Below are 27,676 nucleotides of genomic sequence, written 5' to 3'. Positions count from 1 at the left end.
CAGAGTTAACATTTTTCTTATTAACTATCCCTGACAATTACCTTCCTCAACACAAATTTTCTCTCTTGATCACTTTCTTAAAATTTATTCTAAACTAAAGAATTTCCAAACTCAAATACATTGTTGTTCATTTTCAAATAATTCCCCCTTACTTATTTTTGCCCCACTAGCTTTGAAAACAGATATTGGTTTCAATACCAGATTTGTCAGATGTGTGCTAAGAAAACATCAGCAAGATGCTTAATTATCTGATTTATAAATGGGAGATACTGTACATGAAATTTTATCACAGAGCATAATGCATAGTACACATATTTTTTACTTGATCTATTATAGGTATGTGGTGAGAAAATCACTCAGCCTCCTACAACATTGCAGCATGGAAAATCATCTTGTCATTCACAACTCACTCAGTCATATTCAATCTACTGTAACTTGGTGAGATGAAATTCTTGCAGGTTATCACTATTTGAAATGGAAAGATACAGGGAAAATGTGTGGTCTGATTCTGCCTAATTGTATAGTCTTCAATATTTTCTATATTACATCTGATGCAACTTTTGAAATTAAAAACCACAAATTTATGGTCATGAACACATTCTCCAGTTTGGGCATTTAAAAGCAATACCTGTTAGGAAAATGGTGGTTTCCTGTCTCATTCATGAAACGAAGGACAGAGCATTAAAAATAATTTTGAGGTCCAGAAAGGTATCAGATGAGCTTATACCATATCACCTCTCTTTCCCAAAAGGTCGCTTGCTCTCTCATTGAAGTGTTCCTTAGCCCAGATTACTGCCAGTCCTCTCATGTATTAAACACAAGTCCTGTTTTAGAGTAGTTTTTACAAAAATATTCGGAACCTTCTCATCTTCACCAGCAAAACAAGAAAATTGTACTATTTGTGGGTGACACAAACTGGTATTTGGCAACTTATCTAAATGCCAACTTGATTTTTAGAATTTTTTACTTATACAGAAATCATAAGATCAGCAAAGAAAAAAAAAGTGATATTCTGAGTCAAATGGATTTGACCTTATGAGGTGAAATGAAACCAGCAGAAGGTTTATTAACTAAGGATGCTTAGGATGGAACATGCCTCCTTAGTCTGAAATGAGATCCGAACCCTTTTCCCTGAGACACGATCAAGTAACCTTTGGAATAAGAATAAAAGTATTATTTTTATATAAGTCCAGTTTTATAATTCTAGTAAAGACTATCCAGTTTAATTCACGATATTCTTAAATCTATTTAATAGCCCCAATACTATCCTATATTAATGCCATAGTTTTACTAGGAATTGAAATGGAGCTCTGGGGAGTATAATTTCCAGGGGCCTGTTTCATAGACGCTTCTGGCCTCACTTTATTAGCATTTTTAATATATTAGCTATGTTACACTAAGGCTTATAGTGGACTTCAAGTCTTCTCACAAAAAACTCATGTTTATATTTAGTATGCTGTAATTTACAGTGCCTAAAACATTTTAAGGGTCTTTGTAGATCTAACAACAATGAAAGTTATAAAGCTATTTGAGGAAGAGACTGATATTACTCTATTAATTAACATTAATATGCAGATTGCATATTTATCTTAAAGTAATTTTAGCCTAGATCCACAATCCTTTTTACACATTTCCACCTCCATGATGTTCCGAAAACTAAAGGATTTTCCTTCTAAATTTTTTTTGGAAGTTTGATTCCAAAACTCATTTAGCAGTTTAATGTGATACAAATTGCAGTACATCTAGGTATTAATTTCCCCATTTAGTGTGAACATTCATCTGTTGTGCTGTTGGCATACTAATTTGGTTAGAAAGTGTTTCCCTTGACTTTGCTGAGAATTACACAGTAAGAGGTATATTTGTCGTAGTATGTTAAAAGAATTTATTGTAGTATATGTAAAGAATAGTACACATGCATACTATATTTTTAGGACTGCCACAACAAAATACCACAGACTAGGTGGTTTACACAATAGAAATTTATTTTCTATTTATTTTATTCTGGAGACTAGAAGTCCAGGACTAAAGCATTGGTAGCTTTGGTTTATTCTAAGGTTTCTCTCCTTGGCTTAAAGATGATCACCTCTTTGTGTCCTAACATGGTCTTTCTTTTGTGCATGTATGATCCTGGTGTTTCTGTGATTTAATCACCTCTTCTTAAAAAGACCCCATACCCACTGGATTATGGCCTACCTAAGCTTCATCTAAATATTGGTGCATTATGAGATACTGTGGTACTCACAATGAGTGTGAGTCCCCAAACTGAGGTTCTTTTACAAATTATTTAACATTTCCTTTTGAAATTATTAAAAATGTTCTAAGATTAGATTAAAATAGTTTAATAGTAGTTTAATAGTTTTAATAGATTAAAATAGTTTTCTACATCTGTAAATATACTAGAAAAGAAAGATGGCATTGCATACTTTATGTAGTTGGAATTTATACTAGTAAATTATGTCTCAAGAAACCTGTTAAAATTGCTGCCTATAATTATAATTTGCTTTATCAAAAATTGTCTAAATTCTGAAGGACACATGTTTCCAAAAGTTTTTAAGAAGGAATTTAAACTTATACTTATGAAGAAGGAAACATTTTGTGTCCATTATATTGGGCTTTTTTTAGTAACATGATGAGGCAATTATTGCTGAAATCAGCAAACAAACAAAATAAAACCAGATAAACAGATATTCCTTCGAGATGCACTCTGGTCTCATAAATTTGTCACTTCTTAATTATTCATACCACTGACTAGAATTTTGCTTATACGCTTGTTCCTTTTCATCTGGTTCTTTTTCTTACCCTTAATTAAATAAATTATTTTCGTAAAATGCCAAAAGTCAACCTATCACAGCGCAGGCACTCAATATTGGATTGGAAGTTCTGTGACCTTCTTAATGAGTAGGTTAGATTAACACACCCCTACTCATTTTTATCTCACTGAAGGGGTGTGCATCACAGTCTGAAGTGATGTAATTGCTAACACAAATCAAAATTATTCAGACAAGTTGTTGATCAATTGTTCATACCATAATATGAATATATGTATATATACTTATGTAGAAAATTACCTTTTTGACAGCCTTATAAAAGCCTTATAAAAGCCTTAGCTTTTATTAACCCTCATATTCCTATGAAGAGACACACAATCAGAGCTATAAATTTACCCTCCCAAGATTACAAATTGATTGGATCATACAGACAGTTTTGTAGTCTAGATGCACATGGTTCCAAAGCTTATTATAATTTCAGTTTGCTACATTGCCACCTCCCTTTAGTTTTGGCATTGGGTAACTGATATATGGCCTAGGATAAATTCATGATCTCATTGGGGAAGAAGCAGCTTTCAAAATATAAACATCTAACCCATTGAACTAATTCATGCAATGACTGAGGTAAGCAAACTAAGGAAAACTACTGTTCTGTTGTTCTCTAACTGATCTCTCCTTCCCCAAAATACCTGCTTTTGGCATTTTTACTCTGAATTAAACTTGCTATAATGAAATATTTTCAACTTTCACTGATCAATTCAATTATTAATGCACATTTGCCTGTTTTGCAGAGAAAGATATATTCTGAGAATCAATATAGGAAATCAGAGATATTAGAAAGGAAATAAAAACCTTTAAAATATGTATAGATAATTTAAAGATATGACATACACAAATGAAGTAAAATTAAAAATATTCTTAAATGAACACTAAGAAATCAAGGATAAAAATAAATAAGGCTATTTTTTTCATGACTTCTTCAATGGACAGGATCAATGAAATTGATTTTAATACCAGATTTTAAATTGAAATAAGAACTTCAAGACTGAAGGACCCATGATTGGACCATATAGCTGATTACTAAGAAAAATTATGGGGTAAGGCAATCGTTTTCTAGAAATAATAGTGATTTTAAGAAAAAGGCTATGATGGTTCCTAAAGAATGCAAATGTATTAATGTAAGTGCAAAAGGATGGATGAAGACCTCCATGAATTGAGAAGACTTTTATTTATTCAAGGGCTTGGGCACCTTTGGGGCTCATCTTCCAGATGCAAAAATTGCTGCCTATTCCAGAGGGGATTCTAGTTTTATAGGGTACAATGAGGATGGTTTAATCATTGGAAGCCATATACATGCAGTTTGGGCAATTAGGGGCTAGTTGTAGAGGTTAAAACTTTAACTTAGGAGGGTAGTTATAAAAAGGTTGAAAATCATTATTGTCTGGGGAGATAGGAATCCAGATCTCGAGGGATGAGTACTCAAATCTTGCCCATTGTTTTAATTTCTCTGAGATCCACTGTTTCCCAGAGTTTTCATATTTGCTTTGCCTCCATTTAGGACTAATTTGCCATGGGGAAAGGTCAAGAGCTCCGGATTCAGCATTCAGTACACTCCCCTTTCCTTCAGGGCTCGTTGTTATTAGAGAAGGATTTACTGGGAGGTCAATCCTTGACTAGTTGTCCCTCCATTGTTCTTCAGGGGCTAACTTGCAGGAATATTATTTCCATAACCCTTCAATTAATATCCTAAGAATTTTGAAGAAAGGTTATGACAGTGAGTGAGTTTGTCATTTCCCTGTTTGGTCTCAATCCTCTCCCTGAACTACTCTGGAGGTAATTTGCTTTGATGGAGTTATGAATTCTTCAAATTATCTTTCCAAGGATCCCATGAGAAGGGATTCTCATTGGGCATGGTCAATAGAAACACAATCAAGAGTTTAGGAATTAAAGGAAGAGAAGTAACCAGCACTGTCTGTTTCTCTTTCAGTTTTCCAGTTCCCATTAGGTGGCCTTCATTGTATTTCCAATTTCCACTCACTGGTCCTAATTATGGTCGCATCATTTTCTTCCTTATCTAAAGGTGACCATTTTCTCCAGATGTTACCAATAGTTGGTTGCTTTACCATCCCTTCTTTGGTTTCCTAGTTCTTCCATCTCTTTTAAAACTACTTCGCTCTATTGAACCACCTAGAATGGGTGTTTTCTTTCTTCTGCTTAAAGTCTTATTAAAACAGTCAATACCAGGAATGCTTCCTCAAAAGAATTTCAGTGTAAGATTCAATGTTTGTATTACTCTCTTCTTGGAACTTGACCACACAACAGCTATTTTGCCAAAGAAAAATAAACGTTACACTAGTAATATATGTCATGAAGATGCATCAGGATTACTCATATTATCACCTTTGTTTGTTAGGAATGAAATGCAAATTCAGGAAAAGTTCAAGATGCCAAGTATTTGCTGGCCACTTCTCACCATTGTGTAGAGCTTGAAAAAAAAGTTAACCAAAGTCTTAACCTTTTAAATGTTCATCTCAAGAAATCAGAGAATGTGTGAGTTGCCATTGCCATTCAAAGAAGCTTTTGAATTCTGGGTAGCTATAAGTAAGAAATGGCTACAAGTTTGAATTAAATATAATTAGGTTTGTTGTAAAATAAAAGCACAAATATACAACATTCACATTTTTCAAATGATATGATTTGGGGATTAGTTTGGGAAGATTTAAACCCTAAGGTTGGAATGAAAAAATATAAATTGGGAAGACAAAGATAAATCTCTTGAGAATAATATCCTGTAATACCATTGCAATTTTATAAGAAAATATCTCATAAGTGTTCACCAAAGGAATCTGCAATACTTTTCTTGGATATTTCTACTAGAGAAAGTATATACTCATACATTGTATGAATTGTTAGTTACTGGCTCTTGAGTTAGCTGCAATTGATGGAAATACAAAAATCTATTATTAAAATATTCATACTCATTGCTTATTAATGTTTAAATTGGTAAAGAAAACTTTGACTCAAGCCCATATAACAGTGGGCTATTGAAACTTCAGATCCATTTTATAGTTAGACCTCTCACTCCTGAAAGCATAGTTTATTAGATATATTTATCAATTGGATATCACCATGTTGACTATCAGATCTGTGAACTACATGTAATTTTTTAAAAATTATTTATTTTTTTATTTTTAATTTTTTACATACTGCATTTTTATTCATTGTACACAAATGGGGTACATCATTTCATTTCTATGGTTGTACACGATGTAGATTCATACCATTTGTGTAATCATACATGTACCTAGGGAAATGATGTCTTTCTCATTCCACCATTTCATACTCACCTCCCTACATGTTATTTTAACAAGAAAGGGCAAATGGATGTCCCCACAGACCATTCCTCCAGTATCTCCTATCAAAAGGAATACTATACCCCTCAGAGAACTGGTGAGATTAATGTCAACATTAAAGTATTAAATGATGAACCTGAGCAAAATCCAAACAGATATTGGAGGACTAAATTTTCTTCAACTTAATTATGAAGTAAATACTGCTCTTCTAGATATGGATTCTTTATCTTTTAAAGTTTTTATTAGTTATACATGACAGTAGAATGCACTTTGACACATCACATATAATGGAATATAATTTCTCATTCTTCTGGTTATACATTATGTAGAATCCCACCCATTAGAGAGTTATATACGTACACAGGGTAATAATGTCTGATTCATTGTACTATCCTTCCTATCTCCATACTCCTTCCTCTCCCTTCTATCCCCTCTACCTAATCTAAAATAACTCTATTCTTTCCTAGTAAACTCCCCATTGTGAATTAGCATCTGCATATCAGAGAAAACATTTGTTTTTTGTGTTTTTTGGGCTCTTTACTGAAAGAAAAGCAACTGGACACTAAGCGTCTAGTATATATCTTTTTATTAGACATAAGTTGTTCATATCATTTTATTCATTTGTTTATTATATATCAATTAGCATGGAAAACTATAAACCTCCTTTTGACTGGCAGGACAGCATCGTACCTACACTGTCACATCTTGTGGCTATGGCAGATGTCCTTAACACATCATCAGGTTCACAAGTCTTTTAATTATCTTAAAATGCCATAAAATCAGATATTATGATCATTCAAAACAGTGAGAGGTAAAGAGTACACTACATGCTTTAACAAGATACATGCTCTAACAAGATACATGCTCGTCTGAAAGTGATAAATACCATGGAAATTCAAGGCGAAAGCTCTAGAAATCCAGCAGTCTGTGGTATCCCAGGATACCCCCAAAGGGAGAGAAAATATGCTCTACTATGCTCCACCACAATGAAACAGACAAATGCTTGGTGGAATTTTTTACATTTGGGAAAATTTATTTAGATTTCTCCATTTACCTAGGCACTTATTTTCTAGTTTTGAGGAGGCAAAGAGCAAGGGAATGTTCTCTGATGGGTTCAGGCTACAGTGCTAGCTGGTTGGTGACTCATTCCTTGTTGCTCAGAAAATCCTACTGTAGCAAATATGGATATCAAAAGGGAGCTTCTGTGAGCCACACTATAATACTATAGGCAATTTTATTAGTTCTGGAGAAAACCCTCTTTCAAATTGATAACTATTTTGTTTTCATTAAATATGTTTTGGCTTTCAGAGTCAGCTTACAAAGATGATTTTCATTATTACATGTAATAACATCATATTGTTCATATTCATAATTTATATTTTCAACTTAGGGGTCTGTTAGATTAGAGAGCCAGGTTTCAAAAAAGAATTACTTCCATGAAGCAAAGCATTGTTTTTATTGAATTATATTGAAATTACTTTTCAGCTCATGTTGGCTCCTCCCACCACTGAATGAACAGGCTAAGAAGCAGGTTACTTCTTGCCTGGGGAAACGGATCTTAATTATAGAAGGAAAAACAGACTGCTGTTATGCAAAGAGAACATGGACACTATTGTCCAGAACTTGGAGAGGGATTCATTGTCCACCTCTTAGTAACTGCACATCCAATAATAGGTATGAGCAAAAGAACTCAGCAACTTAAAACCGGAGACTTACATATTGAGATCTTTTAGGAATGGTTTCTCTCACTCAATCAAGCTAATGGTATGGATCATCCAGTCATACAAATTACCAGATGCTGAATGTGATAACATTAAGCACACAGAACAAGGAAAACATGGAATTGATGATGGAAGAATAAAAATAATAAATGTCAACCACAGTTACATGATCTGCTGACCACAGAAGCTGGAACTATAACAGCTAGGTAGATGAACAGACAGAATTTTCCTCCCTACTATTCTCTTGTTCTTTTACTATTTTATATGATTTTTAACCAAAAATATCATGAAGAATCATACTTGGACCTTAAAGAGAATACTGGGTTGAACTTGGAGATTTTGGACTTAAGAAGAATACAGAGATTGTTGGGACACAGTTTCTCCTTGAGGGGACCACTTTACAATATCTGTATTTGAAGAACAATTGCATCATGAAAGGCTGAAGTATTACATTGCAATTATGTGACCTTCCTTATAGAAAGTGGGTAAGAATGGATACTGAGCTGAAATGGGAGAACTGTGGTACTAATATTCTTTCTTTTCAGACTTATTCCATTCTTCTCTTCTGCTCTACTCTGCATTGCAGATGACTAGTTCCTGGAAGCCTAAGTTCCCAGGTTCCTTGCCAACTGTCTAGGAATTGCCAATGTGAAGGACTAGAGAGAGGCAGAAGAAATTTTCCAAGGTGATCCTCCTGTATCACTATTCAAGAGTTTGATGCTCTTCCATAGTTCTAACCACACTGGTTCTTGAGTCCAGGGCCCTGCCTCAGTCCCTGGGTGGCTATGACCACTTCTCTTCTGGTTTTTCCAGCACTAAATGAATTTATATCTTTATTTTTGAATAAAAATCTACTCAACCATCAAATTGTCTTTTCAATTCATCCCACCTTTGTTGTAACTAGTTTCCCATATTAAATTATTTCTATTTAGTATCTGGTATGGATTCTGCTTCCCTGTCTAGATCTGACAAATGTTACATGTGAAAATGATATTAACTGTGATTGAAAGACTTGCAAAATAAAATTTGTGATGCTTGCATCCATTGATACATTCATAGGGTTTCCAGTATTATTAATACAGGATTGTCTATAATTTTCCTATTTAACTAAAAATATTTTCTAGAATTTCATACTAGTTACTCATTTGAGTTCCTAGTATTAATAACCATGTATGACAAAAAGTAAGTATACAAAAACTGTTTGCTGATGTTAATATATTATACTTGAATGCTTACTGGGGAAAGAGACAAATATATTTCTTTGGAATATAATAATTTTATCGGCAAACCTCTATTTCATCTTTCTACCTAAAAACCTTCCAACCCTATCCATAATACTACATAACACTCATCTTCTTAAGTGAATCATCCTGAGTTTTACTGTCCTCATCCTCATTCTCACTGGCAAAATAATTTATCTACCTACCTATCCTTTCTATTTTTTTCTGCCCACATCACCAAACTACCCATTAAGTAGAAATGGAAAGTTGCTCATTCTTTTAATGGCAACCAAACGCATTTTGTCCAGTTGTAAAACTGTATGTTGTCATATATTCTAGGAAGTCTTTTCATGTCTGACTTTCCATAGGGAATTGGGAATAACTTAAAAGGATGAATCTATTCACCATTGTCCCATGCCTAGTGGAATGCTCAATAAATACTCAATGAGCATATGTTGAATTGATGAATGAATGACTTCTTCAACTCTTTTTGGCATAGATACCAAAACGAATTTATTTTGTTCTGATCTGTGATAAATGCAAGTCATAATGATGCATTTATCATAAGTTTGCAGGAAGCATATTTGCTTGCACAATATGAAAATTATTAATGTAAATGTATAAATTTTTGTGTTGAGCTCTTGATTTTACTTGGCATTTAATAAACCTGAACACATTTTTTAAAAATTATTTTTGCAATTTGAAATTACTGTTATTAACATAATCATGTTTCATATTAAATTTAATTATAATTTATAACATAAAGATCAGGAAACAGGTTGGAGTATTTTAAAACGGTACACACAATCATTGGTCTTTAAAGTATAATTTTCAATAGTGTTTCACTTCTTATGTTCCATTAGATTCCGTTTTTATACATCCATATTACAAGGAAGATGCTCATCATTCATTTATCAATCATGCTCTAAAAGAACCTACTCACTCCTTAAAAATTCACGAGTTGTTTGTATCTTCCACTTTACTCATCTCACTCTCACATAAAGTGAGCTCTTATACTGGCCATTACCTTTGTTTTCTGACAGCTCTAGTTTTTCTCCATCATGGCATAGATTTAGGTGTAGGTTTCCTCATCTCTTGAAGATTGGCATGAAGTGTAATTTATTGGAGCGATAGAATATCAGCAGAAGTGTCTTATCATTCCTGGGGAAAAGACTTCAAGCAGCAGTGAATGAGTTCACATGTGTCTTTTTCTCTGTGAGAGTAAACAGAGATGCTAAAGATGGTCTCCAACTGTGACAAAATGGAGCACCATCCTCTGTTAAAAATACAGCACAGTTTAAGTCCCTAAGATTGGCAGGTGTATGTTAACTTGACTTACTGAATATTTTTATTGATTTACCTTCTTCTTATTTCAGTTTTCTTTTACCAAGTGCAGCAGCTTTTAGCTCCATTTTAACTGTGAATTTTTTTTTTTTAAGAAAAATTCTATGCCAGGTAATAACCCTTGAAATTGGAGCTATTCTAGGGAAGGGATGAGGGTCTCATTGCTTGGTATCCACTGTGCTGAGCTGTTCCCAAGCATCTATGACTCTACCAAAGCTCACTTGGGTACAGTGAAAACCTTTGGTTGTAAGACAAGAGAATTTTTTAATAATCATAATTGATAATTGATGACTTTCTCTATTCCTTATCTTCTAAAATATTTTCAAGAGTCTACTCTTAAAAACAAGCCATATATATACAGCAGGTATCATTCCCAAATCACACTTCCTGTTTATCATAGAACAACAGTGTGGGGTAAAAATAATTGATTTGATTATGCATGTATGTATGTATGTGTGTTTAAGAAATGCTATAGAAGAGTAAAAATAATGAGATTGAGATATGATTCAGATCAAATGGATTTTCTGAATCATGAAGCACCATGGGAGTACAAAGTGTTATTATTTTAATTAGGATAATACATTTGGAGAGAACAAATTCAAACACTATTTTTTTGAGGTGATAGGCTCTGAGCTATTAGTTCCAATCCAGGAAAAGGAAACTGTGAATGATATTTGGCATTTTTCCCCACTTAATGTGCACAAAAAGACTAAAAATGCTGGGTAGCATTAGGAAGGGTAGAAAACTAACATGAAACATAAGCTTATCCTACTGTGAAATTATGGCAAGGCCCCATCTGCAATCTTCTGCAGTGTGATTGCTAGTGAAATGAAAGACATAATATATGTGGAAAAGCTCAGGATGGTATAATTTAAATGACCAAGATGACGGAATGACTCCATGAAAAAACCCTAAAAATTCAGCCTCTTTAATCTGAGAAAATGACTGTGGAGACAGTCATGATTAAAATCCATAGTGTGTCTCTAAAGCCCCTTTGTAATGAATAAATAACAACAGTAGCCAACATTAATTGAACAATAACAATTTACCAGATATTGTATTGAGGGGATTTTACATATGCTTTATTTAATTCTCAAAACAGTTGTATGAAGCAGGTACTATTATTTCCCCACATTGCAGTAAAGAAAACTGAGGGTAACTTAGTTAACTTACATAATATCATGTTTAAAAACATTTGTATAGTTGCAGTTTACTTAATGAAATGTTTTTTCAAATTGCAATGTAATGTTCTTCTAGACTATTTGCCAAAACTGTGGATTCCTGACCCCATTCCACACTACTCTAAATTACTACATTTGGGGTGAAATCCAGAAACAGATTTTACAAATACCATAGGTACTAAGGTCAGTGTATCCATGACCAACTTTTAAGAAATATCAAGTTGATTAGATAAATGTTTTATAGAAATCCATCCAATAGATCTATGACACTCACCAAATTATTTAAAATCTTTAATTCCTCAATTTCCTAATATATGAAAGCTATATAGTAATAGTATTGTTAATATTACTAACTCTCTAAGGATGAAACATTTTTTCCATTAACACTTCTAATCATGAAATAATTTAAAAATATTATTTATTATCTTAAGCAAAGTTTATATGGCTACAGAAAAGTCATAATTATTCCACTGTGTAAAACTGCTGCTGCTTCTTAAAGTTTGGAGAAACATAACCATGTTAATTTTCATCAAATTTCATTATAGTCTCATTATCTAATGATCAAGTACTTCTCTGTTCTTTTCTGTTTAACTGTCTTTGGTTTGGGAGGCATTTTGCTGTTCTTATTTAATGCAGCCATTTTTTTCTGTGTAAAATTTCTACTGCTCTTATAGTTTTCTCAGGATATGGCTGACCAATCTTTGCTTCTGTTTACCAATTTTAAGAATTATTACATCTTTATGAGTAAGTACAAAGAAACTAATAATAATTAGCTTTAATCTGCAGAACTATGTAAATTTGATACATTTATTTAACCAAATTCTAAAGTCACAAAGATTGTGAGAATATGGTGGTTTGAGTTTAGGTATATGTGGTATCAATGTCTACTTTTCCTCCGTACTCACTCAATCATTCAGTCATTTATTCAATAATTATTTATTGGGTTCTTTCTAGAAACCAGGGTTTACAAATGGTTTAGAATGCACTCATGGACTGCGAAGAAAATCCCTTGCCCTTATAGAGATAAAATTATTTTGAAATGTAGTCTTTCATTCATTTGATTTCATTTTGAGCTCCTTGAGGGCAGAGGCCAATTGATAGACCAACAGAGACAGATACAAGATTTTTTAAACCAGAGCTGCCTAAAGTTTATTTATTGAATTTATTTGCTTAGTAATCTCAGAATTGATTAACTCATGTGATTAGGACACATTACTCATTTGGTCAGGTTAGAAATTAGCTTCACTCTATCCTAGGACTTCAGAATAATCTGTCCTTCCAGATTGCCCCAGTGCAAGGAGAAATGAACGCCTAAGTGCTCCTATAATAATTTTTCACTGTGCTAGCAAAATGCTGATCTCACTGCATTACAATTGATTATTTGTTGTCTTTCTGTCTTTATCATACTTTGAGGTCCTTAAAGACTAGGATCAATTTTCATTTAAATTTTTGTATGCATGTTTAATACACATCTGGTAAAGAGAATGAAGTAGAAAAATTTCTTTTGAAACAAAGGGGAAAAAATCTCACACAGTAAGTAACATGGAAAATATAAAAAAATTCTCTAAAGATATAAATACACTAAAGCATATACATGAACCAATATAAATTGCATTGTATGCAATCAATATAAATTGAACAGATCATTCAAGTAGAATCATAACCCATTCAAGGCATAAGTAGTCAGGAGGCTTCAATTTAAAGTTCAAATGCTTTCTTATCTCTATTTGATCTGAAAAAAAATCTAAATTTTATACACCCCAATTGATTTTTCCATATGATATTGGCTAATCCCAGATTGTTTTCATACTAATGTGAATCGATGAATCTTTAATTTCATTGTATTTGAAATTAATACAATATAATAATATCTTCTCTTGAGATCTCAGTGTATTCTTACATAAGAGAAGAACATAATTCTGTGATTTAGAAACTAATCTCTCAAACCAAAGATTGAGATTAAATTTTACCTCTACCAATTTATTGAAGGGTGATTTGAATATCTTTAAACTTTGGTTATTTCAACTGATAAAAGAACATGCTATTATTTGTACTTCATTAGTATGTAATGATATTGTAAGAGTTTAATGAAGCAATTCATATAAAATTATGAGTACAGTGGTTTGAACTTAAGAATTTATGCAAAAAAAATTCAGTATCTTTTTTTATATGAAAGTATAAAAAGAAATATTACTCTTTTAGTCAGTTTTTTTTTTTTTTTTTTTTTTTCAGTGCTGTGACTGAAGGATCTGAGCAGAACAATTTTAGGAGGAAAAGTTTATGTGAGGGCTCACAGTTTCAGAGGTACTGGTCCACAGAAAGCTAGCTCCATTCCTCAGGGCTCCAAGTGAGGCTGAACATCATGGTGGAACAGTGGCAGAAGGAAGCAGCTCACATCATCAAGAAGCAGAGAGAGACTCAACTCTCCAGATACAAAATATATACTCCACATCCACTCCCCAATTCCCACCTCCTCCAGCCACACCCTACCACTTCAATTAATCCCACTGGAGATTAATTTTATTGATTAAACCTCTTAAAACTCAATAATTTCTCCGCTGAAAAATGCATTGTCTTACATGTAAGCTTTTTGGCGACACCTCACATCCAAACTGTAACAATTATTTATCACATGCTATGACACCTTTTTAAAGGAATATAATATTTGTGTGGATGCCAATGACTAAGGTTTTCAGTTTCTAATCTTTGATGATTATATGTAATTATTATATAGTCGTTGCTCCAGGGGACATGTATTTGCTTTTTCTGTTTGTTTAAATATGATCAGACTCTTAAAATACAAAATGTCATCACTATTTAACTTAAAAGTTAATCAAATTATTTTCCTCAAATCACAGAAATTATAAAACATGTTGATTTACTATTTATTCATATCTAGTAATTTGAACAAAAGTCTAATCAAGGTTTTGAATCCAATGCTTTTCTCACTTCTTCTGAATATGCCAGGCAATGCACAATCTGTGTTTGGTTACCCCTGCACATCTTGAATGTATTTAATGTATTTTTTAAAATGTTTTCTTATGATCTATTTTCTCACCAACCTTCACATGCCTGATGGAAGATGTAAAAAAGTTATTCCATATGCTTTTTGTAAAATATGTTGAATGGAGAAAATTGAGCATGAAACGTCTACTTAGAGAAAAGAAGTGGGCAGAACAATTGCATGTTTTTTCCTTCCATAAAGGGAAATTATATTTAGTTGGTCCTTTTGGTTTTAAGTGTCCAAATTTGAAATTATGGAAATTTAAAATTTAGTAAACAATTGCACATTTGCAAAATTTGTGTTTTAATATGGAGTTATAAAAATAAAAATATTTTGCTAGAGGTATGCCTTCTCAACTAACAAACCTGCTCTGTGGTAGATTGTTAAAATTATGCAAATGACAGGAGCAGATTATTTCTGTCATTAATTTATACTCCAAGCACTAAATAACTTCTTTCAAGAATTTAAAACAGTTTAAATAAAATCAACACTTTTAGTGAGTTCCAATAAATAACATGTTAATGAAACTAACCATTCACCAGATTTTATAGAATTGATGACTTAGGTTAAATTGAGGATCTAACCTTTCCATGTAGTAAAACTGAGAGAAAATTTAAAATCAAAATAATATATCCTTTAACCTGCAATGTAATCATTGTTCCCTGTGCTGTAGGCCTCACAGTATTTCATTAGTAATATCTTTGTTTGTCCTCCACAGCTGAGACAATGGTTAAAAAAAATACAGTGGAAAAATGCAGAATTGTTCCATAAGATGAGAGAAAGAATTTATTTTCAAATGTTATGTTTTTTAATATGCCCATCTTACTTAAGCCAATAAACAATAAAGTGTTTACCCATGTCAGTTTGATATGATTTCCTTAGCTTTTATTTTAATGTTAACCTGATGTTGCCTATAACTTGTGGCCATATATTTTTGAAGAAGACATGAGAGAATGGAAAGACTGCCCATGTGTGTGGATAGGCAGAATTAGTATTGTTAAAATGGACATATAACAAAAGCAATATACAGATTCAATGCAAACCCCATCAAAATACCAAAGACATTTTCACAAAACTAGAAAAAAAAAAAAACAGTCCTGAAATTCATTTGAAAGAATTAAAGATCCAGAAGAACCAAAGCAATTTCAAGCCAAAATAGCAATGCTGGAGGCATCACAATAACAGTTTTCAAATTATACTACATTTTGGAGGAGAAAGATGGCAGAACTAGAGAAAGAAAGCTCAGCAATTGGTCAGCAGCAGACTTAAAAAATGAGACAACTTTCCCTCAGCAAGGTGAGTAACAAAGGAGCCTCACTGAAACATAATACTGAACTGTAATTAAAAAACAAAATCATAGAGCTACAGAGAGGTGGTAACTTGAGCATAAGAAATAGTTCCCTGGAGACACACCAGCCCCAGCCAGGCTGCCAGCAGAGCAGAGTAGGGAGCACAGACAAAAGAGACTCATGGCCTGCACATAAGGAAATTTTTAAAAACTTAAAAATCAACCTAGAGAAACTTATGATTTACAGAGGAAGGTTGACTTTGATGGACACGAAGTGGTAGGGTAAGAGTCTCTAAAAACAAATCCAGAGCTATCTGCTGGGATGAAAGCCTTCAATGGGGGTGGTGAGCTCCTGAACCCCTCCCATGAGCAGCCCTCTGAAACCTTCCCAGGAGCAGAAAGCTGTCTTTGTGCAGTGTGCATACCTGTGAGGAGAGATAGGACACTAGGAACTCAAAAAGGAGGTTAGAACAGCTGACAAAAAATTTCCCAAAGTGTGCCTAAACCAGAGAGATTGAAATAGGCAAAAAGAAGATTTTATGTGCACCATTCAGCCTCTGGATCCCAAGGGAGAAAAATTCCTAATAGCTGGTGCCCTCCATAAGAGCTCACTGTAGCCGTGGAAGCACATTTGCACTCCAGTGTAGATACCCAGATTGCACCGCTCATCAGTACTCCCCAGTACTGGGGGATTGGAACCTAGAGCTACTATACCTGACTGACAGCCACAGGAGAAACACAAGGACAGTGACCAAAAATACAGAATCAAAAATAAACAAAGAGTGAAAATCTATGCCTGCCAACAGATTTAACCTCCACAATAGAAACAAGTCCTCTTTCATCGAGATTTCTTTTTCCTTTTTCTGTTTTTCTTTTTTCATATTTCTTTTTTCCTCCATATTCCCATTTTTTTAAATTTCAACATTTTTTTCAAACAGCATTTTATTTTATTGTATTATTCTTTACTTTTTTATTATGCATGATTTTGTGTGAGTGTATATGTGTAGTTGTATGCTCTCACTGAAAAAATAGGCTTGAATATGTAGGTATGTATATATATATAGATAGATAGATAAACACACATATATGTGTGTATATGTACAGATATATACATATATATATGTATATATATTCATTTAACTTTACTTCCACATTAATAGCTCTCTCCTGCATGTGCTCATTATTTAGCCTAGATTAAACTTAGTTTTGGTATATTTATATGAGGGTTTGAGTTGTTTCAATCTTATGCTTGTTGCTTCTTTTTATACCTAGGTTCTGGTACCTCCTATCTTTTCTTCTTTACTCTCTTCTCCCAGTAACAGCCTAAATCCCCTACTCCTACTTTCCTTTTTTCATTGCTTTCAGTTTACTTATTATTCCTTCTACTTTAACTGACACCTACTCTCCGTGCCCTGCCACTCCTCTGACCTCTTTATGAAACACTTCAAACTTTCTCTTACCTACTTACCCTATTTTCTCTCATTCAGAAACTGTAATCCCACTCGGTAGTAGAAATTATGTAGACTATGTAATTCGTACTCATTTAAGTTGTTGCAATTATTAATATAGTGGACAACATAGTAGACATCTTCTATAAAATACAGATCTAGTTCCTTTGTTTGTTTGTTTGTTTGTTTTTATTATTGGTATCTGTTTTTAAATGCTGACCTCACCATTTCTTTATAGGTTACAATTATACTTGTCAAAAGAAACACCAAATATTTAGATTAAGGTTGTATATCAGATGCTGATACTAGTGTTATTCTTGGCTTTCTTCTCCCTCTAAGAGGAACTGGAAAGAGATTGGGCCAGCCACATCAAAATCACAGAGTAGAGTCACTGCAGCTGAGAAATACATCTCAACCAAGCAACAGTAAATCTTACCTACACACAATGTAACCCCTCCTAAGCCTGAATATTACTCCAACTCAAAGAATATAAGAGATAAAAACCCCAAGTCAACAATAAGGATTCAAGGAAGAACAAATTAGAGGAACTTCATCAGGACCCACTACACATATATCAAAAATAGAGAGAAATTCAAGAAGAAATATTATACACAAAAGAACATGCATAAAAAGGAGGAAGAGGAATCCATGTTAACTGATGCACAAGTCAAAGTCCTCTGAAAACATGAGAAAACAAACTAACAAAACTCCTCCTAAAATTCAAAATCCCCCAACAAAGTACCCCATGATATTGATGTGGATGAAATCTCAAAGAAGAATTATTAAAAACTGATTATTACATTTTTCAATGAACTAAAAGAGGATGTAAGTAATGATTAATAGCAAATAAAAAAGATATCATTTCAATAAATTAGTAACAATGAAAACAAACTAACAATTCCTGAACATGAAAGAAACAATCAAATCAAAAATTAACTGGAAAATATCACAAACTGATTGGATTGCAAAGAAAATAGAACTTTAGAGCTTGAAGACAGAATATCAGGTCTTGAAGACGAGAGTATGTGACCTTGAGTACACAGATTACAACAAATGGAAAAAATTATAGAATGTGATCAGAATGTACAAGAACTCTGGGACGATATCCCAAGAATCACTGAGACAGAAGAGAACACAGAGACACAAGCTAAAGGCATTGAAAACATTTTAAATCACATAGTCACAGAAAACATTTCCCATATCAGAAATGAGATAGATATCCACATATGGGAAACTTTTAAGACCCTAAATAGATCTCAAATGAGGATCTCTCTAAGATACATCAAAATCAAAATGTATAACACAAAAAATAAAGGAAGAATAATAAAAGCTGCAAGAGAGAAACATCAGGTCACATGTATACGAAAACCAAGAAGGTTCATATCTGATTTCTCAATTCAGACCCTAAATCAAGGAGGCATCTGGAATGAGATATTACAAGCTCTAAAATAAAACAAATTCTAGTCAAGGTTACAATACTCAGAAAAGTCCAGAGTCAAATTTGAGAGAATAACAAACCATTTTCATGACAATAATAAATTAAAAGAATACATGACCTCAAAGTCAGCACTATAAGAATACTCAAAGATAAATGGCACACAGAGGAACTAAAAACAAATCCTAACACTCCAAAGTAGAGGAATATCAATAGAGAGGTAAGCTACTAGATGAGAATCAAGACAATATTAGATATAGAAAAAAAACAAAAATGGCAATAAACCACAAACACATATCCATACTAACACTGAATGTTCATGATATCAATTCCCCAATTTAAAGGCATAGATTATCAGAATGGATCAGAAAAACAAGATTCAACTATATGCTGCTAACAAGGGACCCACCTTATAGGCAAAGATATCCACATGCTGAAGTTAAAAGAATTAAATATATATATATATATATATATATATATATATATATATATATATATATATTTGACACATGTGGACTCTGAAAACAAGCAGGAGTAGCTATTCTCATTTGGCCGAAACACATATCAAGCAAAAATTAATCCAAAGAGACAAAGAAAGTCACTATATCCTGGTAAAGGGGACAATCCATGAAGATTTAATAATAGTAAATAATTATACTCCAAATGTCATCACAACCAATTATTTTACAAAATTACTCAGTGACATGAAATCTCAGATAGACACCAACACAATAATACTGATGATTTCAACACACCTTTAACACCCATAGATATGTCGTAAAAATATAAAATCAATATTGTGATATTAAATGTAATGATAAATCAAAGAGGCCTCATTGAAACCTAAAGAATATTTCACCACAAAACAGCTGAATTTACCTTCTTCTCTCAGTAGCTCCTAGAACTTTTTCCAAAAGAGAACATATTCTAGGTCACAAAGAAATTCTTAGCAAATTTTAAAAAATGATTTTATCCCATGCATCTTATCAGATCATAATGGAATGAAACTAAAGATCAACAGTAAGAAAAATAATAGACACAATATAAACACACAAAGTTTGAAAAATATTCTCTTAAATAAAGAATGGATCAATAAAGAAATGAAAGTAAAAATCAAGGAATTCTTAGAAATGAATAAAAACAGAAATGCAGCATATTAATATATCTGGGACAGTCTAAAAGCAGTTATATGAGGAAAATGTATAGCACTGAAGGCCTACATTAAAAAATAGAGAGATTTCAAATAAATAAGTATATGCAACATCTCAAGACCTTCAAAAAAGAACAAATCCATTCCAAAATCAGTAGAAGACAGGAAATAACTAAGGTCAGAACTATTATTAATAAAATTGAGAATAAAATATCAATATCACAAGGTCAATACAACAAGCTGGTTCTTTGTAAAGGTAAATATGATTGATAAACTCTTAGCTAAACTAACCAAAAGAAGGAGAGAGAAAACACAAATCAAAAACAATTAAAGATGAAAAGGGAGCTATCATCACAGACCCTATTAAAACTCAGAGAATCATGAGAACATACTTTGAAAATTTATACTTCAATAAACAGAAAAAGCTAGAACACACTGACAAATTTCAAAACATGTGTAACTTGCCAAAATTGTACCAGGAAGATATAGGAAAGTTAAACAGACCAATATCAAGTGAAAACCTAAATAAACCAATATCAAGTAATGAAATTAAAACAACAATTAAGAGCTTTCAAAAAAAAAAAAAAAATCCCAGGACAAGATGGATCATTAGAGTTCTACCACACCTTTATAAAACTAACAATGACTTTTCTAACATTCTTCCATGGAGGCGGGTATGGTAGCACATACCTGTAATCCAAGCAGGTCAAGTGTCTGAGGCAAGAGGATTTTGAGCTTAAAGCCAGTCTCAGCAACTGAGTGAGGATTAAGCAACTTAACAAGGTTCTGTCTCCAAATAAAATATAAAAAAGAAGGGCTTGGGATGTGGCTCAGTGATTAAACATCCTGGATTCAATTCTCAGTACCAAATAAATAAATAAATAAATAAATAAATAAAAATTATTCCATAAAATTGAAAGGGAAGGAACACTTCCAACTACATTCTATGAAGCCAGTATAACCCTGATGCCCAAATAGGACAAAGACACATCAAGTAAAGAAAACTATAAACTAATAACCATGATGAACATAGATGTGAAAATCCTTAATATTAGCAAACCACATTCAAAAACACATCAAGAAGAAAATAAACCATGATCAAGTGAGTTTCATCCAGGGATGCAAGGTGGTTCAACAGATGCAAATCAATAAATATAATTCACCACTTAAACAGAATTAAGAAGAATAATTACATGATGTTGTCAATAGATGCACAAAAGGCCTTTGATAAAATTCAGCACCCATTCATGATAAAAAAATATAGCAGAATTTAGGGGAAGAAAGGACTTGTTCCAACATTTTAAAGGTTACTTATGACAACCCCAAAGCCAACATCATACTGAATGGAGAAAAACTAAATGCATGTCCTCTAAAATCAGAAACAAGACAAGGATGCCCATTCTCACCACTCCTATTTAACATATTCCTTGAAACTTTAGTCAGAATGATTAGGCAAAAGAAGGAAATCAAGTGATACAAACAGGAAAGAAGAAGTCAATCTATCTTTGTTTGCTGATGACATGATCCTATATTTAAAAGTTCCCTATCCCCCGCCAAAAAAAAAAAAAAAAAAAAAAAATACACCAAAAGATTTCTAGAGCTTAAAAATTAGTTCAGCAGAGTAGTAAGATAATGTCAACACCTGTAAATTATTAGCTTTCCTATACTCCAACCGTGATTCAGTTGAGGAAAACAATCCCATTCACAATAACCTCAAAACAGACAAACAAACAAATAAATAAAATGCTTTTAAAGTTAGTCTAACCAAGGAGGTAAAAGAACTGTACAATGAAAACTCCAAAACACTAAAGAAATAAATTGAAGGAGATCTTGGAAGATGGAAAGACATCTGTGTTCTTGAATAGGCATAATAAATAGTGTCAAAATGGCCATACTACCAAAAGCAATATGGCCATACTACCAAAAGCAATATAGGTATTAAATGCAATCCCCATCAAAATACCAATGACATTCTTTACAGAATTAGAAAAAACAATTAAATTCATTTGGAAGTATAAGAGATCCAGAAAGCAAAAGAATACTGACCAAGAAAAGCAAAGCAGAAGGCATTATAGTATTTGATCTCAAATTATTCTACAGAACTACAGTAACAAAATATCATGGAATTGACATAAAAATAGACATGAAGACAAATGGAACCAAAAAAAAAAGACACAGAGACAAATCCACATACTTACAGCCATCTGATATTTGACAAAGATGCCAAAAATATTTTTGAAGGTAAAAAACAACCCTTTTAACAATGGTGCTGAGAAAACAAGGTATCTATATGTGGAAAAATGAAAGTAGATCCCTATCTCTCACCCTACACAAAAGTCACACTAAAATGGATTAAAACTTCAGAATTAGACCAGAAATCTTGCAACTTTTAGAAGAAAATGTAGGGTTGGCACGCCATAATATTGGTGTTGGCATCAACTTCCTGAACAAGTTACCCCAAAGTGCAAGAAATAAAAACAAGAATCGTTAAGTGGGATGTCATCAAACTAAAACGTTCTGTATAGCAAAGGAAATGCTTAAGAGCATGAAGACAGAGTCTACAGAATTGGAGAAAATCTTGGCCAGCTAGAGGATTAATATACAGAATATATAAAGAACTCAAAAATCCTAACAGAAAAAAAAAAAACAAAAAAAACAAAATAAACCAAATACCCTAATCAATAAATGGGCAAAAGAACCAAACAATAACTTCTATCAAGAATCAAAACAAATGGTTAACAAACATATGAAAAATAATGTTCAACATCTCTAGCAATCAGGGAAATGCAAATCAAAACTACACTGAGATTTCATCTCACACCAATCACAAAGGCGGTCATCAAGAATACAAGCAATAATAGATTCTGTACAAGATGTGGAGAAAAAGGAACATGTTTATACTTTTTGTAGGACTAAATTAGCACAACCACTATAGAAATCTGTTCCAAAAAAGACTAGGTTCCATAAAAGAAGGTTTCACAAAAGACTAGGCATAAAACCACCATATGACGCAGTTATACACTCCTTGGTGTTTATCCTAAAGAATTATAGCCAACATACCATATTGATAGTTGCATATATATTAGTAGTGGCACAAGTCACAATAGCCAAACTATGGAATCAGGTTAAATGTTAATCAATGGATGAATGCATAAAGAAATTTGGACTGGGGAGATAGCTCAGTTGGTAGAGTGCTTGCCTTGCGTACACAAGGCCCTGGGTTCGATCCCCAGCACGACAAAAAAAAAAAAAGAAATTTAGGTCTATGTATACAATTTTAAAAGGTGGATCGATCCACAGCTGATTTTACATTAAGCATTTCCCCCACACTTCCCCACTGCCTTGATCAGACCCTGCTCTTCCTCTCAGCTGCTGAGCTGCAGGGAAGCTTAGAGGTGCTTCACCTAATCACAGGGTCTCAGACCTGTGGCACAGGGGCCTCTGTCTCAATCTGCTTCTTTCCACATGTTACGTGATCATGTTTGTAAATCTGCCCGTCAAAAGTTTACTAGGAAATATCCCAGTCTTCTTGAAATTCCTTCCAGAAAAACAAAACAAAACAAAACAAAACAAAAAAAAAACACATTTATTTAAGGCCATATCCTGAATAGAGAAATAGAATATGGTATTGTAATAATGGGCACTGGCTCAGTTCATCTAAATAATAATTTGTTTATTTAGCATTATGCCTGCTGTTGCCAGATACAATATATATATACCATTTATCAACCTGCTCCTCTTTTGATCAACAAACATTTATTTATTCATTCAAGAGTAAGTACTCAATGCCAAGCACAGAGGTGAGCACCGGCAGGTAAAGGTGAATTTGACTGACATTATCACTTTTTCCACAGAACACCTCTGGTAGATGAGATAAAAAACCTTTTAAACAAACATAATTAATTTAAATTCTTGTAAACACACTATGAAGGAAAGAACAAAAAGAAGCTAAAATGGAAGATAATGATAATGATAATGACTGAGGACCTGCTTTAGATAGAGTAGCCATAATCATTTCCCTTGGAGGCAATGTGTATCAAGAAGTGAGAGAAGAATGGAGTTCTTGGCTAAGAGTGGAATTGGGAGAAGTACATTCTAACAAGTATTCTGATGTAGTCATGGGAAAGTGCTGTGTCCCACAAAGAGCCAAAAGTCACACATGGAGAAAGTTTTGATGGATTTCTCAATAAAAGAGCCAGGCAAGTCTTTTCATGCCACAGACCGTTTACACTGGAGTTTGTAAATGTCCAGACATTTCCCATCTGACTTGTAGGACACAGCCAATTCCCACAATGCCTTGTTTCCAGCCAGCTGTCAGTCCAAACCCCAATAGTTTTCAAATAATTCTTGCTTAGGAATTAGATAGCAATGACCTACTACTTGGGATATTTGTTTTCAAAGTGGACACAAAGAGACCATAAATCCATTAAAATGCAAAGGAGAGACGCTCTAACAGGTCACCTGGCAGAGGAGTGTCTTTGGTATGTCTTGCCCACCCACCTTTACACAAGCTAGCTTTACAAATCTTTGCCTATTAGAGGTCTTATAAATGGAGACTTTTCACCATGAAGGAAGCAGATTACTGCTTATTATTTATTTTTTTTTAAATGTGTTTTGGCTCTAATTTGAATACACACACATACACACACTCACACACACGCACACAGAGATCAGTGTTCTCTTATGATCAGGTCACACGTTAGGATTGTTTCCTTTCAATTTAAGTCACTTTTAACATTATTAGAATCACTAAGTATAAGAACACAGTTTTTTATTATCTAACATCATTCTCTTTACTATTTCACTTATGGAAAATCTAATTCAGAGTGTGCTGTTGTGTGGTTATTAGCTTGAATAGTCAATACTTCGTTTAACTTTGTCAGTCCTTGACTACTGCTAAATGATAAAACGATTTACATTAGTACTCAGTAATTCGACACATTGTCCCATAACCACTTAATTTGTACCAATCTAATGTGACTTATGTTTTGATAAATAAATACAGATTTTTTTAGAATGTGTGTACTCAGTAGCATTTGCTTCAATAAAACACTTTAAAACTATTTTTCAAACACTTGGGGTTTGGCAATACATAAAGTGCCTTGGCCAAATTCTTTTCCTCCCATGTTTAAACTCAGTGAATTTCAAGGGGAATTTAATTCATGTGTTTCCAGTGTATTTTTACACTTAGCTTATTTAAATGGTGTTTTGCAAGGTCTCTGTGAGGTCCAAGAAGTCAATAATCAGTTTATAAAGTGTTTTAAATTTCCTTTACACTGAACCAGGTGATCAAATTGGATTTACAATAATGAAAATAAATGATAATGTAAGAATTTACCTCAAAATGTAATATTTTATAATACTCATTGCATTCAAACTGTGTGAAAGTTCTGTATTATTGGCAAATAGGTATCAAACACTGGGCATTAGATGCCACCCAAGCTTCCCCTTTTAGGACTCTGCTGGAACATAGCTAAATAACAAACCCGATCAAGATTAATACAGGTGTGAAAAACCTGGTCTCTGGTTTTGTGACCAAGTTCAACACAGAGAAGGAAACTGATTTTTTCTGGAAGTTATCTTGCTTTACTGACATTATCATAGCTCCCTGGGTAATGACTGACTTTGGACAAGTTGCTTAAGTTCTTACTATCACTCTCATTTTCTTTTCACTTAAAAAAGGGTGATAATATAGAACTGATTGTGTAGGGTTGGATTGAAATATAGATGAAATAATAAGGGTGAAGATATAAGGCATTCAGATGGGTCTACCTGCAGTTAGTGCTCAATAATAAAAATGATAATCATATATGCAATAATAGCCAGCTAAACTGCTTTTAGTTAGAGGTCCACTAATTAAAGACCACTGCCATTTATCTTTTTTAATGATTCTTACTGACATGGAAAACTGAATAGGGTAACAGAAAATAAACTGAAGTCAGGGCAAAAATGAGAGCTTTCTAGATTTTTTTCAAATAATTTTGGTTGGTGACTGGCACACACTGGATTAGGAAAAAGCAAGTCTTCCCATCTCACAACCTGTTAGTTATTTGACTGGTTGAGTTTCTTAATTCTGCTGGACTCCAACTTCATCTGCAAAGTAAAGTGGCTAAAGTAAATAACTTCAGGTTTCTGCCCACTTTGGAAAACCGTGATTCTGTTCTTTACTTCAGCATTGAAACTGGCTTAGATTCTATCCTGAAAATGAACTAGTGATAACCAATATACTCTAAATACATCTAGGCAGGGCACTACCACTTACTTGAATTTTAGCAAGATTCCCTGCTGTTGGAAGATTCAATTAACATAAACCACATATACACCTGATTATCCTTCTGCTTTCAAATATTTGCTTACTAACTTATTCATTCAAAAGAATTATTTAATGCCAGGCACAATTATAGGTACTGGAGAAGCAACTAACAACTTGACTGTGAACTTGATTTACATTATCATTTTTTTTTACTTTCTAAAATATATTTGGATGTGGAATCAAAAGAAAGTGCACATAGTTCATTTATTTGTGCCAGTATGCTTTATGTTCAAGATTGCAAAATTTCAAAAGATAGACAAATATGCAATTTCAAATATGTGACAAGGAACAGATTTGAAGAAATTAGGTCATATTAATTCATTTGCTTTTTCTAACTTTTAATTAAGAAAAACTTAGAAAGTAAGGATTCAGTAGGTTTTTGTTATATATAAGAGCACAGGCATTTTCAAAACATATTTTTATCCTCCTCTTGGCATTATTTGGTTACTTATTATCATTTTTCATCACTTCCCCCATATATAATTTGATTGTTTTGCAATTGGAGAAGCATTTTCTGAGTTAGCCCTAGAGCATGCAGAAAGTTCAGATCAGAGTCAATATAGTATTTCTAATGCCTCACTAGTCCATAAATCACTTACCACAACCTACCCTATAGCTAATCATTATTCAAATTAATAATCAATTGTAAATGCCAGTGGAGAAAATCTTTCATCAGAAGAGTGGGCAGATTGTCAAAGATCTGAGTAGAATAAGTGCAGACCTAAAACTGTCATGAAATCATCTCTCACTCAATCCAGAAATATTTGCATTTCATCTCAAACATCTGTCTTTTAGGTCAGTCTTTTTTTTTTTTTTTTTTTCTCATAGAACTGCCAAGATAAATTCAGAAGTACACATTCTCTTCCAGATTGAATCAGGCATGTGATTATTTTTAGATTTTAAATTAAAGCACAAATGTCTTTCTTGTCTTCACAAACACCTTCCTACAATTCCCTCCTTGAACATTCATTTCAGGTTAATGAAATAATCTTATCCTCAAGCACACAGCACAGATTTTACCACTGTGTCACACTGTTAAAATGGATTATCTCATTGTTGCCACCTAAAAATATAATAATACTTATGTGCTGGTTATGTAACTTTAATCTCTCCTTTCCTAGATACTAGGGAATGTAAAAGTAGGAGAAATTAATCTGCTTTCCAGATGCTAACTTTCTGGCTGGATGAAGAATACTTACAAACATGATATACTGAAAAGCAGGCTTCTGATCATATATGCAATCAAGACACAGAGCAAAGAAAGGTTCCTCTGGTTTTGAGAAATCAGAATTCCTTTTGAAATTCCCCAAAGGATTTCATGCATATGTACTCACAAAATGCTCTGAAACTAATATTATGACTCTGATTTTACCCTGGTATGCTTTATCATTCTCTAGCATTATTCATTCATAACTGCTTCTGCACTTGCCAAGAAAACTTCATTACCACCA

This window comes from Sciurus carolinensis, chromosome 4 (assembly GCF_902686445.1).
Source record: "Sciurus carolinensis chromosome 4, mSciCar1.2, whole genome shotgun sequence".
Taxonomy (NCBI): Eukaryota; Metazoa; Chordata; class Mammalia; order Rodentia; family Sciuridae; genus Sciurus; species Sciurus carolinensis.
Note: the sequence above shows the minus strand (reverse complement) of the source record.